The sequence below is a fragment of the Chiloscyllium plagiosum genome, unplaced genomic scaffold (assembly GCF_037043375.1).
Source record: "Chiloscyllium plagiosum isolate Xiang-an unplaced genomic scaffold, Cpla_swu_hap1 HiC_scaffold_5, whole genome shotgun sequence".
NCBI lineage: Eukaryota > Metazoa > Chordata > Chondrichthyes > Orectolobiformes > Hemiscylliidae > Chiloscyllium > Chiloscyllium plagiosum.
The window spans coordinates 34,146,100-34,163,057 of NW_028270143.1; the positions used below are offsets into that span (position 1 = coordinate 34,146,100).

General features: G+C 40.9%; 1 long non-coding RNA gene across 1 annotated transcript in view; it reads left to right on the forward strand.

The window, feature by feature from the left end:
* Positions 1 to 11,268: 11,268 nt before the first annotated feature.
* Positions 11,269 to 16,958, forward strand: part of LOC148149906 (uncharacterized) — a 39,081-nt gene continuing 33,391 nt past the window's right edge. The window contains exon 1 of the long non-coding RNA XR_015757095.1: positions 11,269 to 11,566. This is a non-coding gene — a long non-coding RNA (uncharacterized LOC148149906). The remainder of the gene's footprint in view (positions 11,567 to 16,958) is intronic.

A 16,958-nucleotide genomic window follows, 5' to 3' on the forward strand; every position in this document is an offset into this window, starting at 1 on the left:
ATGTATGGAATGAGCTGCCAGAGGAAGTGGTAGAAGTTTACAACATTTAAAAGCCATCTGATCAGTACATGAATAGGTAGGGTTTGGAGGGATAAGGACCAAATGCTGGCCGGCATGGACAATTTGGACCGAAAGGTCTGTTTTCGTCCTGTATGAATCTATGACTTTAAAACACAGCTACAATACACCACGTAAACTAACAAGATACATGGGGGCACCATCATCTCAGTTTACTTCCAACTCCAACTCCATACTGGCCTGGATATACATCATCATCCCCTCATAATAATCAACTCAAGCTGGTGGAACTTCTGTCTCTACATCATTGTGCATGTACCTTTACCAAATAGACTGTAACCTTTCAACAAAAAGCAACCAGGTATGGACAACAAACAGAACATTGCTATCAACAGCTGGTCCAGATTTGCATGTCACTGTCAAGGTCTATACTATCTAGAATATTTTGTCTTCAACTTCTTCAAGACTACCATAAAAAAAAGTTGTCAGATATGATAAAAGGCAATGCAGCTCCTTAAAGAGCATAATGCCATTCCTAATCACCTTCTCTACTTGATGCCAATTTGGCCTCCCCAAATTACTCTTCTGCCATGAGTCTGGTGATGCCTTTCATATCCTCCTTCACATTGGTGATAATGGGACAAAAGAGAGTGTGACAAGGCACCTCTTGCCTGAATGGCCGATGCCAGCTGCTCATATTCATTAGAAGCTGCATATTTCCTTGTTGGTAGGTCCTTAGCAATATTCTTGAGTAATCCATTCAGGGGTCAGTAGCCCCAGGAACATAGCCCCTCATAAGCCCAGGAGCAGCATGTGCTCGTCAGTCAGTGTGTCAGCTAGAGGAGGAATATTCAAAGACTGTCCTGAGGGTTCAGAATTACAAAAACACCTTGTCAAGTGGCTTAACCGTTTCCTGCTCAGGGTCCAATTTCTGCAAAACACATTTCTTCTATTGACTGTGTCAGGGTCTCCCTTCACACCTACTTTGTCTAGGTGGTGGCCTCTTAGTATGACGGTCCACATTTGCAAATTGAGGAACTACCATGATCTGGATTCTGGCTACGGCCTCTCCTGAGCCACTCTATGATTCAATGATACCACCATAGCCAAGACTAGAGGTGAGACAGAAAGGTGGTATCATATAATGGTTGCTATGGTCTATCTAATTTGGGTCTGCACTTGAAAAGCTGCTGTGAACAAAGCTGGTGGGCTCCCCACTAACTCTGTGCAGACAATGCCACTGGGACCTAATCTGCAAATTCAACCTGCAACCTGAGTAGGGGAGGAGGAAAACCTTCCAGTAAGTATTTGAGAGCAGATCTGCCAGGAGTTGGCCATAGACCATAAGAGATCCACAAGGTAAATTTAAATAAGTTTATTTCAGTTTCCTTGTGGCCCAATTAAAAAGCAGCGCGTACCACAAGCGCACCTTGAGTCTCCACTGTCTCCACCCTCTCACTGTCCTGATCCATCAAGACTTGGCTGACAGCGGAGGCTCCTGCTGCTCACATTGTTCCTCCCACTTAGCCACTAAACAATGATTGGAATGAGAGTCTGGGCTTGAATATCAAAAAGGAATACGAGTAGAGTCTTATGATGTCAGAAAGAGTGTCCGCAATGTGGAGGGGGGGTGATGGGTGAGTGGTTCTATGACTTGCAAAGTGTTTATCTGGCATTAGGCAACACTTGGGCTCACCATTGTATGAGCATCATCAACTAGAGATTGAGAAGGCAAAGATCGCAAGGAGGGTGCTGGGCAAGTGGAGCTGCTTTTCCTGCCTAACCCTAAACCCAACCCTAAGCCTAACCCTAACCCCAATCCTAACCCTAACCCCAATCCTAACCCTAACCCTAACCCTAACCCCAACCCTAACCCTAACCCTAACCCCAATCCTAACCCTAACCCTAACCCTAACCCCAATCCTAACCCTAACCCTAATCCTAACCTTATCCTACTGTTGGAGATTGTTGATAGCAACTCATTGTGGGGAGCTCCAATTGCATAATGTCTTGGTCATTAATAACAATGCCCAATATCTCTGTTTATCTTTCCACCCTTAAATAAATTTTATCTGACTAAGGATCAGTATTAACAATATTCACATCAATTAGGACTGCAGAACAACTGGTTATTTCAAGAATAAACTTTAAAAATGATATGGTTTCATTGAAATATAAATGCTTACAAACTAATTATCATTTTGATGTGAGCTTCCAGTGTCTATTCTCTCTGCCATTATACCAATTGTAATGCTCCTACAAAATACTACTCCAGTAGCTGCTGAACAGGAAAGTGCTATGACTCAGTCACAGAACTATTGGATGCTTTTCAGACTGGAGGCCTGTGACCAGTGGAGTGCCACAAGGATCGGTGCTGGGCCCTCTACTTTTTGTCATTTACATAAATGATTTGGATGTGAGCATAAGAGGTAGAGTTAGTAAGTTTGCAGATGACACCAAAATTGGAGGTGGAGTGGACAGCGAAGACGGTTACCTCAGATTACAACAAGATCTGGACCAGATGAGCCAATGGGCTGAGAAGTGGCGGATGGAGTTTAATTCAGTTAATGCGAGGTGCTGCATTTTGGGAAAGCAAATCTTAGCAGGACTTATACACTTAATGGTAAGGTCCTAGGGAGTGTTGCTGAACAAAGAGACCTTGGAGTGATAGTTCATAGCTCCTTGAAAGTGGAGTCGCAGGTAGACAGGATAGTGAAGAAGGCGTTTAGTATGCTTTCCTTTATTGGTCAGAGTATTGAGTACAGGAGTTGGGAGGTCATGTTGCGGCTGTACAGGACATTGGTTAGGCCACTGTTGGAATATTGTGTGCAATTCTGGTCTCCTCCCTATCAGAAAGATGTTGTGAAACTTGAAAGGGTTCAGAAAAGATTTACAAGGATGTTGCCAGGGTTGGAGGATTTGAGCTATTGGGAGAGGCTGAACAGGCTGGGGCTGTTTTCCCTGGAGCTTTGGAGGCTGAGGGGTGAGCTTATAGAGGTTTACAAAAGTATGAGGGGCATGGATAGGGTAAATAGGCAAAGTCTTTTCCCTAGGGGCGGGGAGTCCAGAACGAGAGGGCATACGTTTAGAGTGAGAGGAGAAAGATATAAAAGAGACCTAAGGGGCAACTTTTTCACACAGAGGGTGGTACGTGTATGGAATGAGCTGCCAGAGGATGTGGTGGAGGCTGGTACAATTGCAACATTTAAGAGGCATTTGGATGAGTATATGAATAGGAAGGGTTTGGAGGGATATGGGCCGGGTGCTGGCAGGTGGGACTAGATTGGGTTGGGATATCCGGTCAGCATGGACGGGTTGGACCGAAGGGTCTGTTTCCATGCTGTACATCTCTATGCTGATGATTGGCCAAGATAGCCTAGAACCTGTTGCTTTTGTATGAGCACCCTTTAAAAGTGCTTTTTTTTTCCCAGAAAAAAGGCATGTAAGCAGCATTCTTTCAGCAACTAAGATTCCACAGTAGACTACAGAGTGTTGATAGCAAATGGCAGAACCCCATATCAGTTGGTGGTGGATGCCCCCATGCTCTCTGACAAGTTCTGGTAGCTCACTGGCAAGAGTTTAGTAATTCAACCAACTTCATCTGAAAGATCAGTTGCCAAAGCCTACATATATCTGTTCTTAATCAGGCTGGGATCTGAGGTTGCCATCTGGTATGAGATTTTCGGGATTTTCTTTTACATCAGTATCTATGCTAGCACAATCACGATGTGGAGGTGCAGGTGTTGGACTGGGATGGACAAAATTAAAAATCACACAACACTAGGTTATAGTCCAACAGCAATCTAGGTTTGTTCAATATATTGTTTTATTTGCATGACACTGAGTTTTTGCTATAAATTCTGAGTCTTATGATCCTGCCCCACCAGTTACCTCATGAAAGAGCAGCGCTCTGAAAGCTAGTTATTCCAAATAAACCTGTTGGACTATAACCTGGTGTTGTGTGATTTTTTTAACTTAGCACAATCATGTTCAGAAAATCATTCCATTGTGATATCAACAATTTACTATCTGCACTGTGTTGTGGGCAAATCTTTGTTCTGCTCCTTGGAAGGTTTTATGTTGAAATTTCCAAGACAGTTATGCTTAAAAATGTCTCCTTCGACTTTCAAAGCAGCTTCGGATGTGTAGAATGACAAAGTAGCTATGAAATTGCTGTGAAGAGGAGAGAAGAATGGTTTTGTGTTAACAACCACGCAGAATGCATGTGAGAGTTAATTTACTAGTTGAAAAGAAAGGATCAGAAACAGCAAGAATTTTGAAGATTTGAGGAAAGAGAAGTCATCAAGATAGGCTTTGCTGGTGGAAGGATTCGAACTGAGTGAACAAATTTAAATGGAAACTGAAAGTTTTGGTCAAGCATGACAGTGAAAAATGAACCCCAAGAGTAATGCTGGACTTGTCACTATGAGGCTAAACACCTGCGAGAGGTGGTGCACAATAAAAGGATGATAAGACTTATCTCAATTGTGTTAATTAGTTAATTAATGTTAAATTAACCTTTCCTTCGCTTGATATTACTTGTCCATTAAGTAATCTTTGATATCTGTTGATTTTAGTTTGTTGTTACAGTAAAAGTCTTAAAACATTAAATGGTGTCCTTTGGCAATTTCTGTCAGTTACGAACATTCATCTTGCTTATGTAAATATTATTCCCTGCAGGGATTATAACAAAGGGCAAGAGTGATTGATCTACTCCACAGTTTATGTGGTTGCAACGGTTGAGTTTTTAGTTTATCCTGGAAAAAGGTGAAGAGAGACATAACTTAGCTGTAGCAGACAAATGGCATTACATTCAACCACCAAGTCATTATGCTGAACATATCGAGATGAATGAAAATATTATGTAGAAAATGAAATGATGGTGTGATGTTCAACTACCATGTGAGCCTAGTGTGTTTTCCCAATGTTAATTAGTCATAGTCAATGTTAGTCATTGTGATTTTTCTCCTGCTTGTCAGTGTTTGAGGAGCAGCTCGGTCTCTTAATAATTTGGCTGTCTCTGCTGTAGGATGTCAGCTTCTCCTGTAGGAAGAAGAAAGATGAGTTAATATGTATTCTGGTCAACGGGTTTGAAAAGGTTAGAAAATGAATAATGACAGGAAAAAGCAGCAAAAGTAGAAGAGGAAGAAACAGATTTGAAGACAGAAACACAAGGGGAGTAAATACAAGCTAAAATATAATATAATTAAATAGGAAAGAAGAATTGATCATAAAGATGGATCCCACAGAAGAATAGAGAATAGAGATCGGATCATTCATTTACTTCTTCCTAAATCTGCAATCAAATCCTGGGCAAAATGTTGATGGCTTTAATATTTTCTGCTACCCCTACTGCTTACCTGTTGAAAAAAATTGTCTTAGTATCCACCAGAATGGAATGAAATTTCTTCCTTGTTGCTTACTTGGTCAATCATCAGAAAACCTGAGTGCTTTGGGTGAAATCACTTTCTTGCTGAAGCAAAGATTTGTTGCTCATTATTCACGACTGTCAAAAGTGCCTCCCACTTAATGTGTTGCAGGATATCAATTTAATTTAAATTAGGTTCAGCCACAAAAGTGACATGAACACCACATCAATTCCTTTGGGGAGAGTTAGGGTGAACACAGCACAGGCTGCACTACTCACTAGCTACCCAATATGCATTCGAGTTGAAAATTGACCCTAGTCACTTAGGCACTTAGTGGCATGTTTACCAAGACAGTGAAATGGCTGGTAGCATTTTCTCTACTGCACAGCTATTCGCTGTGAGTTGCTACAACCTGAATTCAATGAGAAACTTATGAACAAAAGGGAGAAATCTCCTAATCAATAGAACAGCTACATATTTTGCAGAGTAGTTATTTTATATTTGCCTTGGGAGTACTACATCTCCAGTAAACACTGCTTCCACTCTTCTTTCGGTTAGGCAGGTTGTTATTGTGACACTGTAGATAGGGTATGTATGGTGTCTTTCAATTATATAATATATATTTTATGTCACATGCTATGCTCTCTTCCCACTAATGTAAAGAACAAAATATCCAATTCACAGTAACAACAAGACTTGAGCCAGCAATATTCCAAATGTGTCCCTGCATCGCCACACCATTGTTTTGTGGGGTTATTCCCACTCATCTATAGTATCTTTGGGGCAAGATTCATGGAAACCATAAAAGAAATACTGCAAAGAGTTTTTAGCATAATTTCTTTGGGATTCACTGGAATTTCCACTGGTGATAATTGAGAGAGGCGTCCATTGTGCCTCGCTGGGATAATGTGCTGGAAATCAAGCCCCATTATTCCCAGAGTCACCATAAAAGCTAAAGATTTTTAAAATTAGGCAAAAGTTCCCAATTTACCTGTGTTGTATACCCAGGTTGACAGAGAGCATGAATCAGGTTTCTGTACCAAACAAGAATTTCTCATTATTACAAATTAATAGATTCTAAATACAGATATAAATTTTGATCTGTTGACGTATAGCACTAATAGTTAAAACTTTAACCCAATAATAAAACTCCCCCTCCTCACACACATGCAGATGAGCACAAAAATTGCTTGGGTGCTTTTACAAGGAGAACCGTGGGGAGGTTGGTCACTGCCTGCAGGTTTACTGACATAATCCTGTCATTTCTCAATTTTCCTTCTCCACATACTTTCACTTGTTTGAATCTTAATTTTGCATAAGGGTTTATTGTCACATGTACTCATGAGTACAGTGAAAAATTTACAAGTTGTCACTTACAGCATCATCTTAGATACAGAATCTTAGGTACAAGCTGAAAAATGAACAAAACAAAGTTAAAAAGTCCCTCTTTCTAAAAACTAGAAAAGCAAAGAAACAGTTAACAGTTCAACACTGCAGTCCATAAGTGCCTGGCCATGCTGAGTTCGCACTCCTCACAAGGGCTCAGCCTCCTCCATTTTGTGCTCGACATCGCCCCCATGCTGGGCTGCCTGCTCTCGCCACCTTGCAGCCTGTTCCTACCACCACTGCTGCACTGGACTGTCGAGTCTGGCTTTCAACACACAGGCCAGCTCAGGCAGTCTGTTCCCTCTCTTGCTGCCAGCTACCTGCTCCCACTATCGCTACTGACCACCTCAGGGCGCCTGCTCCCATTCTCACTGCCGGCCACATACTCCTGTTCTTGACACTGCTTGGGATGTCTGCCAGTGATGGCAAGGGCCGCCACATTGGGACCCCCCTCCCCTCCCCTCCCCCAGCCCTGCGCTGGCTTGATCTCCTCCGTGAAAATTTCCTCTGCGCTGCACAACTTGGCACTTTAAATAAGGTAAGCAGATTAAACTAAGGACAAAAAGGTGAAAAAAGAAAGAAGTGAAAAAAAAGTAGAAGCAGACGGAGCACACAAGCCCTGAGCAGGAGCCTGCACACTGTGCTGCAACTCTGCTGCCATCTTGATGGGCAAGATGTTTGCAAAAGGTGACTGTTTTTTATAAGAAGTCTTGGATTTATTAATTAAAATTCAGAGCTCACAGCAAATAACGAGGGGAAATAAACTGGCTGCATTCAGGTTTGAGCTAATTTTTACAGCAGAACCGAAATACAGCTCCTCCTCTTCCTCTCAGGATTCTGAATGTTTGGGGAAAAGCAATCACACATGCAAGCTGTTTAGCTATGTGAGAGCCAGTCACGTCATTGTTGGCAGGTAGGAGGCTTTTGTTTCCGATAACTGGTTACTACTCTATAGACTCATCAGCTACTTGTTGCCGGCCAACTCTCCTTAACTCCACCTTGTCTGCAACTAGATCGTTCACTGCGACTGGAATCACAGCTGTGTAAGCAACACTTAAAATGAGTGTCAGGTAACATGCTTACAAAGAGTGCAACAATTCTTCAACGATCCTTGACTTTTAAAACATTTCTTTCTCCAGTTCAGACCACAAATGAAATACATAAAAATTAAAATATATGATCTGCAGAACCTCAAAGGCTTTATGCTACAAACCAAGATTTTCCAATGTTCATCTGCTGCATGGCCCAAGGATGAAAACTCTAGGTGCCATAACTTTACCACATTTATGCTGAAAATGTACACATAGGCTTTTATTCCTTACAGTGTCAGCATAGGATTATAAAGGATGCAGGAATGAAGTAGGGGTGACCCATTGTGAGGCCAACACCATGAGACGTTTGGGTTTATACCACCCCTAGCTACTGAGCAAATTGGAAAAACGACAAATAACCACTTAATGGGGTTACCAGGTAGGAATGCTTTTGTTACACTCTGGCCTTGAGGGCTACATGTCTTTGACTTTGGGACAATAACCAGAAGGTCCCAATGACCTAAAGGGTTACTGCCTTTCTTCCCTTTTTTCTGGGTGCACCTTTCTGAAGAATTGGCTTGAACTAGAGGCCTATTGTGACGATACTATGGCTTTAAGAGGTATATTTTGTCCCTTTGTTAATGAAAAGAAGTTGAGACAGAGGTGTCAAAGTGGTCTAAAGCTAATGGTTCCAAGCCAATAAAGTAAACAGCTTGCAGGGCCTTGGTTTTGTTTTTAAATTTGGAACAATAGAAGCAGCATAAATGGGTGGAGTCAGGTTCCCACAGAACCAAAGTTTTAGCTTAGCTTTCAGCAGTTGTTGGGGTTTTGAAGTTGGGTGTAGAAGCTGTTATACCTTTCTCTTGATTAGAGTTTTCTCTTGCTTTTCTTTTCTCCTGGACTGGAGAAACATCGTATGTGAGACAATCTGTTTTACTGACTTTGCCTTTGCCCAGGGTGTGTTAATGGGATGTTACTATATTGGAACAGTTGCTGTTTAGTAGTTAAATAATTTATTAGTCTGTTAGATTTTCCAGTAGAGTTAGAATTATACCAATTCCTCTTTCTTCTGTTTGTATTTTAACTCTACGGTAAGAATAAAGTGTGCTTTGCTTAAAGCCAAGTAACGTAACCAACCAAATTATGTCTAGAACACAGGACCTTATGCTTGCCTTTAAATAAGAAAAGGTTGGGGTGTAGGCTATCTCCTTGATATATTTGAAAGGGATTTGGTCTGATTCACAACACTATGCAGATCATCTCAAGCAGGAAATATAAGTAAGTTCCGATAAGGTTAAGTCAGACAGTGTGCACTTCAGGTGAACTTCATCTGATTAGCACCCAAGCAACGGGTGGGGTAAATACCCTTTGTCTGTCTGTCTTTAGTTAAGACTGTAACTGGCACTAACTATATTTGTCTTGGTTTCTCCACATTATAAATGCTAACAATTTCCAATGTGTGCAGTATATCATTTAGCTTCTCTATGTCTACCTCTGTGTTCAACGTAACCCATTATTGATCAAGTTTAGAGATGGTTGCAAGCTTATATGAGCTAATATAATTAATGCAGTCATTCAGCAGTGCTCAAAGCCACATTGTAATACCAAACAAAATTCATTCTTATTCCACTATCTATATTAGATGATTACTAGCATTACAAGTTGGGAATCATTTATCTAAAATCTTGGGGCCAGCTGGTTTTTCGATAAAGGATGTTTTGGATTTTTGGGTCCTGTACAGTATGTTCGGATCCTTTGGGAAATCAACCTTGTTTTAGCTGAATGGACCCAAAAGCAAAAGCATTTTTCAAAAGGGCCTGAACAAATCTGAACAGACCTGTAGACAAACTGTGTTCCACTTTTGGGAAAGATCTTCACTTTTAGGCACGTTCAGGCCAAGCAAAGCTTTTTCCAAAGAGCCCAAACTCAATGTTACTACACATCCATTTGGCTCCCCTTCCGAAAAGCTCTTTGGTTTTTTTTTTGCTCTTTCTGGTTTTTAGATGTACGGATAATGGATACCTGACCAGTGCTGGTAACCCAGATGAGAAAGATAAATGCAGACAAGGATAGCTATTTAAGCTCATCCTTCCAAAAATAAAATCCATGTTCTGCTATAATCACATCATCCAAATTCTCTTAAATGGCTCCAAGTCTTTGCTTCCACTGGAATCTAATCCAAGTGTTCATGACAATGTGAGAAAATTAGTCAATCTCAAACAAGCCACAGATAGAACATTGGAATTGATGAAATTATTTTTCATAGCTGAATATGCTTAACCCTAACCCTATCGCAGGTGGCCAGTTTCACTTGGAGGGTTTACTGAACTGTGACAGAGGTATGGAAAGACATTTGGTTCATAGGGCAGAAGAAAACGTTGCTCAAAAACTTACTTTAATAAGACAAACAATTTAAGAACATTATTTTCAGAAGACGAAACTGTGAAAAAGAAGATTTTTCATGATTATCATAAAATGTTGCATTTTAGTCCAGACAGTCTTCTGTGACAGTGAGTAATAAACATTTTTGAAATAAACATTTAAATGTAATGAAATCCCAATGACGTCAAGAAACCAAATAGTTGTAGAAATCTTTTAAGTACAGGCTTGTTAAGAGCTATTTTACAGATTGTAGAGAATGTTTCTTTGAAAAGACTGTTGTATTTCAATAGCAACATTACAGGATTCTTTTAAATGACTTATAAACACAGGCTGGGTAGTGCCACAAAAGAGGCTACTCTAATGAATAGGGAAAACTAGGCATGGGGCACATTTAATACAGTAAGTTCCAGCATGTTAGAACTAAAATTAGCAGCTATCTACACAAACCAGATGTAAAGAGAGGGATAGAATGTCCTTTTTATAGGAGTTTGGGGAACATTATATAGCATGCCCCTCGGAAAATCAGCAAAGGATGTGGTTGCAAAGAATGCAAATAACAACGCATGGGAAAGCCAACAAAGGGGATTTACAAGGGAAGTGGTCTGCAGCATGCAACTCATGCCAAGAAAAGACTTGTCTTATTTTTATATCATATATGTGACATTAAACATGAAAGTCTTCATCAAATGAAACCTTGTCAAGAATGCATGGGAAGGCTGAAGGATTTTCCTGTCACAAGCAATGGTTTTGGCAGAATGGTCTCATGTAATTTTAGCAACAAAATAAAGATCAGACTATTAATATGATCAGCAACTTTACTGAAAGAGGCAAAGATACATGGCTGACTGCCTAAAACATACATTTATGTTTTTTAACCCCCAACTAGAGTCTGACTGTAGGCTGGGTAGAGTGAAAGGCAGGAACTTCCTATTCTAGTCACAATCTGATAATGATCTTGTCATGCTTCGCAGAGCTACTGATGCGGAGGAGTTTGTTTTCCATTTTGGCTTCAGCCCATAAAATTCATCCCAATTAGTCTTTGAAAAGCCAAGAGTAATTGCTGATATTGGTAAGTACTGGACAAAGATTTCAGTAGATAAACCATTACCCCCTTCAGCTATTACTGCCTTTAAAAGACAGCGGCTTTTCTGGTGAATTCCCATTGCAATTTTGTGCAAATATGCCATAAGATCCAGGGAGGAGCCTAAAAACCGGATCCTAGTTTTTGAGAATGCTGCAGTGGTTTGCTTCTGACCTAAGCACAGTCTTCAACAATACGAAGATTTGAACTGCTATGGAGACTCCTCACATCAAGAGTATCCATTTTTGCTATCTGCAGGAGTTGACTGGAGATAAATCTTCAAGAGACCAGGATTAGAAGTGAGTATAGATCAAGGATCCTGGACTGACTGGCAAAGATTTAAAGTAAACATTTAAAATACAGTTTTAAAGAAATGCCTTTGATTTTAAAATAGTGAAAGGAAAGGGTGAAACTATTATTTTGCTGGAGGGATCTTGAGGCAGTCCCCTGCCAACCAGCAGACCAGACATGTTGGCCACTGCTAGGCATACACTCTAATTACACACAGTGCAGACATGGGATATAACATTACAAATTAAATTAGAAAAACACCTTTACATCAATATAATCCATGATGTCTAAGAGGAGGGTTCAATAGGCACATTACAAAATGTATACGTTTTTGGGCCCTGAGTACACTTTACCATTTCCAGGGAACATGAGGTTTTAGATGTTTCCTAGATCTTGTGCATGTTTTCAATGTCATAGGTACAAGGCACAGTAAACAGGAAAAATAACTAAGGAACAACAACTTGAATTTATATCGCAACTTTAAATCAAAATGATATTTCTGAAGTGAGAGACACTTTCCTGAAACTTATCATCTTGCACTGATCAGGAGAAATACAAAAACGCTGAATAGCAAATGAACACAACAATTTTTATGCCAGGCAAAAAAGGGTGCTGACTGATTGCTTTCTCCATGATAATGCCTCAGCAAATGTCAAGCTGGAAGCTCCCCCAGCTCCCAAGTAATCCCAAATCTTGAACATATTCATTTTATTTCTAGAGAACCAGTCCCTGAGAGTGAAGGATGTTGCTTTTAGCAAGAATAACTAAGCCACATTATGAGTTTGATAGATTTAATTAATTAGCTGTGGTTATTGGAGTATTGCTATTAGCACACTCCTGACTACTCAGCAAGTGCTGTGCAATCATGATAATTTACACCTTATGCATGAAATATTTTGCATATGTGGGAAATATTCTCAAAACGCTGGTATATCATGTTGCTTTCTGAAATTGTCTTGTTGTTGACAGAATGAATGTTGTTGAATTAACCATGAGGTACCACCAATCTTAGAGGAGCATTGACTGCAGATTAACAGTTGAGAAAAAAATCTATAGTAACATCTCTGTGGTAAGGGATCTGAAAAGCAAGAGAACTATGATAAGAATACTAAGTGTGTTCATTCTAGCACCAGAAAGAACATACTGATAACATTTGGAAAAAATATATTTGTCCTTGACAAATGATGCTTCAACTAAGTCTGCAAAGGAAGTTTTTTTCCCCTGAGTTCAAAGTACTCCAATTCTGAAAAGGGTACCAAGCATTTATTTTCACATTCCTACAGTTATAGTCAGGAAATCTCAAAACCAATCACAGCAGAAATATTACCCAAATTTTATATCTTTGATTTCAGCCCAGGGAGACCTCTTGCCTATTTAACTGATGACAGGATATATTATTGACCAAAGGAGCAACAGCGTTTACCAAAAAGCACAGGGCAATCTAAAGATCATTTTTTCATCCAACTAGTTGGGTCATATCTTGCACAATGCAACAAGGTGTGCTGTTAGAAACCTTGATTTTGATGTAGAACATATCAGTTCCCAAGTCAATGGTCATTTCAGCATTTTTGAAAACAGAACTTAGGAACAGAGAAAGTTCTGTGACTGTTTAAGTGGAGGAATACAATCTATTCAGGCAAATTGTGACCACACAGCTTTCTCTGCTGTTGACTACTACAGATTGCTGAACAAAAGATCATAAGAGTTCGAAACAGAAGTAGCCCTTGCACTTTTTAAAATTTTCTTTATCTTTGCTATCGCTGTTGTTCAAGAAAGTTTTCATCTGTTTCAAGGCTTTCCAGCATGCAATAGCCCCACACTGAACAATTTGATGTTTTGCTATGCTTGGTATTAGGCAAAGTGCAATACTCCCTTAGACAGAGTTCTAACATAATATGACACTAAGGATCGGTAGATATTAGATTTGTGTACCTATAGTTCAATGATATCAGGGCAAACTTATACAGTATGAAGGGCATTTCTGGCTGGCAGTGCTTGCTCTGGTGCACAGCTCAGGTTTAAATATGATACGGGCGCTGGGAATCCAGGAGGGGCCAATCGTGATGAATTCTTTTGCCATTGATGAGCACATGAGCACACATAGGGTACTTTTGGAATGTGCTGCAGACATAATGAAGTGAGCAAAAGAGGTTTACATGAGATGTCTGACTACACCTCACAGAGATGAAGCCTCCAATAAACTTCCTGAAATTGACACTTCAACTTGCTTTGGTAAGATTCAGCTCATAAGTTCTGACTTTTAACTATTCTTGCAAAAACTAGCCTTAATTGCTAGTTCTTAAGTTTATATGCCACGTTCCCTTTTCTGCCACGTTCCATTTATCATCATCTACATTGCCACACTGGCCTGTCCACTTGCCCCTCCTGCCAATTGTTTTTCCTATTTCTCTTCAGGTGACCGCTAGTTTAAAGCCCTTTCTACTGTCCCAGTTATATATCTCATCAGAACATTGGTCACAGTATGGCTCAGCTGAAAGTCATTCCTAATGGTATAGCTTCCACTTTCTTCAGTACTGGTGCCAATGCCCCATGAACTGAAAACTATTTTCCTACAATAATCCTTCTACCATGCATTCAACTCCCTAACTTTGTTTACCCATTCCACTTGGCTTACGGCTCAGGTCATAATCCAGAGATTATTGTCTTTGAGGTTCTGGTTTTTTTAAAAATTAGTCCTCAACTGCCCATACTGTCTTGGGTGAGCACTCTTCTGTCCTACCTGTGTCATTGGTAATGACATGAACCATGACCAATCGACCTTTTCACCCCCTTGAAAGTTCCTCTTTAGCTCCAAGTAGATGTCCTAAATGCTGGCAGCAGGCAGGCAATTCCAATGCTTGTGGTGAAAGAGAACTGTATTGGTCTTAGAAATGTAGAAACATAAAAAGTAGGACCAGGAGTAGGCCATTCGGCCCTTTGAGCCTGTTCTGGCATTCAACATATAACTGATCGTCCTACTCAGTACCATGTTCCCACTTTCTCTTCATCTCCTTTGATGCCTTTAGCCCTAAGAAATATCTCTAAATCCTTTTTGAAAACACTCAATGTTTTGGTCTCAACTGATTTCTGTGGCAGAGAATTCCATCATCTCAAGATTCTCTGGATGTAGGAATTCCTTCTCATGTCACTCCTAAATAGCTGAGCCTACATGCATAGACTGTGACCCCTTATTTTGGGCTCCACTGTCATCTGGACATTCTTCTTGTATTTAGCTTGTCCGGTCCTATTTGAGATTTTAATGGTTTCTATGAGAACCCCCCCCCGCCTACTCTTCTAAACTGCAGTCTTAACCAATTCAGTCTCTCATTGGCCCTGCTATCCCAGCAGCAATCTGGTAAACCTTCATGGCACTTTCTCCAATAGCCAGAACACCCTTCCTTAGATAAGGAGACAAACTGCACACAATACTACAGGTGTGGCTCTGTACAATTGCAGCAAGGCATCCCTCTTCCTTTATTCAATCCTCTCATGATGAGGCCTGAATATCATTTGCATTTTCACTGCCTGCTGCATCTACATGCTTACTTTCAGGCACTGGTGTACAAGGACACCCAGATCTCATTGCACCTTCCTTTTTAGGCAAAAGTGAGGACTGCAGATGCTGGAGATTAGAGTCAAGATTAGAGTGATGCTGGAAAAGCACAGCAGGTCAAACAGCATCCAAGGAGCAGGAAAATTGATGTTTCGGGCAGGATCCCTTCATCAGGAATGGGGCTGGAACCCTTGGGGGTGGAGAGATAAATGGGAAGGGGAGGGGCTGGGGAGAAGTTAGTTGAGAGTGCAAAAGGTGGATGTCGGTGGGGGTAAAGGTGATAGGTCAGAGAGAACAGGTCATGAAGATGGTGCTGAGCATCATCTGGGGTAAGGTCAGGGGAGGGGAAGTGAGGAAACTGGTGAAGTCCACATTGACGCCCTGGGGTTGAAGTGTTCTGAGGCAGAAGATGAGGCGTTCTTCCTGCAGGTGTCGGGTGGTGAGGGAGTGGCGATGGAGGAGGCCCAGGACCTGCATGTCCTCAGCAGAGTGGGAAGGGTGTTGAAATATTCAACCACGGGGCAGTGGGATTGATAGTGAGGGTGTCCTGGAGATGTTCCCTGAGGCGCTCTGAGAGAAGACATCCAGTCTCCCCTATGTAAAGGAGATTGCATTGGGATCAACAGATGCAATAAATGACATTTTTGAAAGTGCACCTTCCTTTTTCCCAATCTATCACCATTCAGAAAATAATCTGCCTTCCTGTTTTTGCTACCAAAGTGGATAGCCTCACATTTATCCACATTCTATGTTACTTGCCATGTATTTTTCCATGCAGTGAATGGGTCCAAATCATACAGAAACATCTCTGCAAGCTCGTTATACTTCACCTACATCCAGTCTCCCTGACTATGCTGTTCCCTACCACTGCATTTCTATTTACATTCTCAACATAAACAACTCCTTGTCCCATGGACCCATGGTCATTTCACTTGTCCACCTGCAGATTCTGCACTTCCATAACCTTTGAGAAGTTCAAACCTGTTGTACAATTGCAAGAGATGAGGCTCTTTCACTTCTAAATTCTCAATTCTCATAGTTATATGCTATCACACCTTCCTGTCTCTGACCATGGACCAAATTGGGTGACCCTATTGTTATGTTTGTGATTGCCTTCTGGAGCAACATGACCATGCATTACAGCATCTGAAGCTCAGCCTCCAACTCAGAAACACTGAGTCAGAATTTCTCAAGCTGCAGACACTTACTGAAGCTCGGGATGCTGTGCATTAAAGTGGCATCAAGTAGATTAGATTAGATTAGATTAGATTACAGTGTGGAAACAGGCCCTTCGGCCCAACAAGTCCACACTGACCCGCCGAAGCGCAACACACCCATACCCCTACATTTACCCCTTACTTAACACTATGGGCAATTTAGTATGGCCAATTCACCTGACCTGCACATCTTTGGATTATGGGAGGAAACCGGAGCACCCGGAGGAAACCCACGCAGACACGGGGAGAACGTGCAAACTCCACACAGTCAGTCACCTGAGGCGGGAATTGAACCCGTGTCTCTGGCACTGTGAGGCAACAGTGCTAACCACTGTGCCACCGTGCCGCCCACAAGTAGCTCCCACATACCATATCTGCAACACATCACCTGTCCTACATCTGCAAACTAACCAATTAATTAAAGTTTAATTAATGCCTTTAATCCTGTTTGTGCTTATGTTATTATAATTTTAACTAATATTGTATTTACCCCAACTGAAATTTTCCAGTTTACAAGGACAGAAGAAGACAAAACAAAAGTTATTTTTCTAATATTGCATCAGTCTTTGATTTCCTTTGAAATGCACTCAAAGACCCAGTGTCTAGTTCTTCAATGTCACATCATTGTTT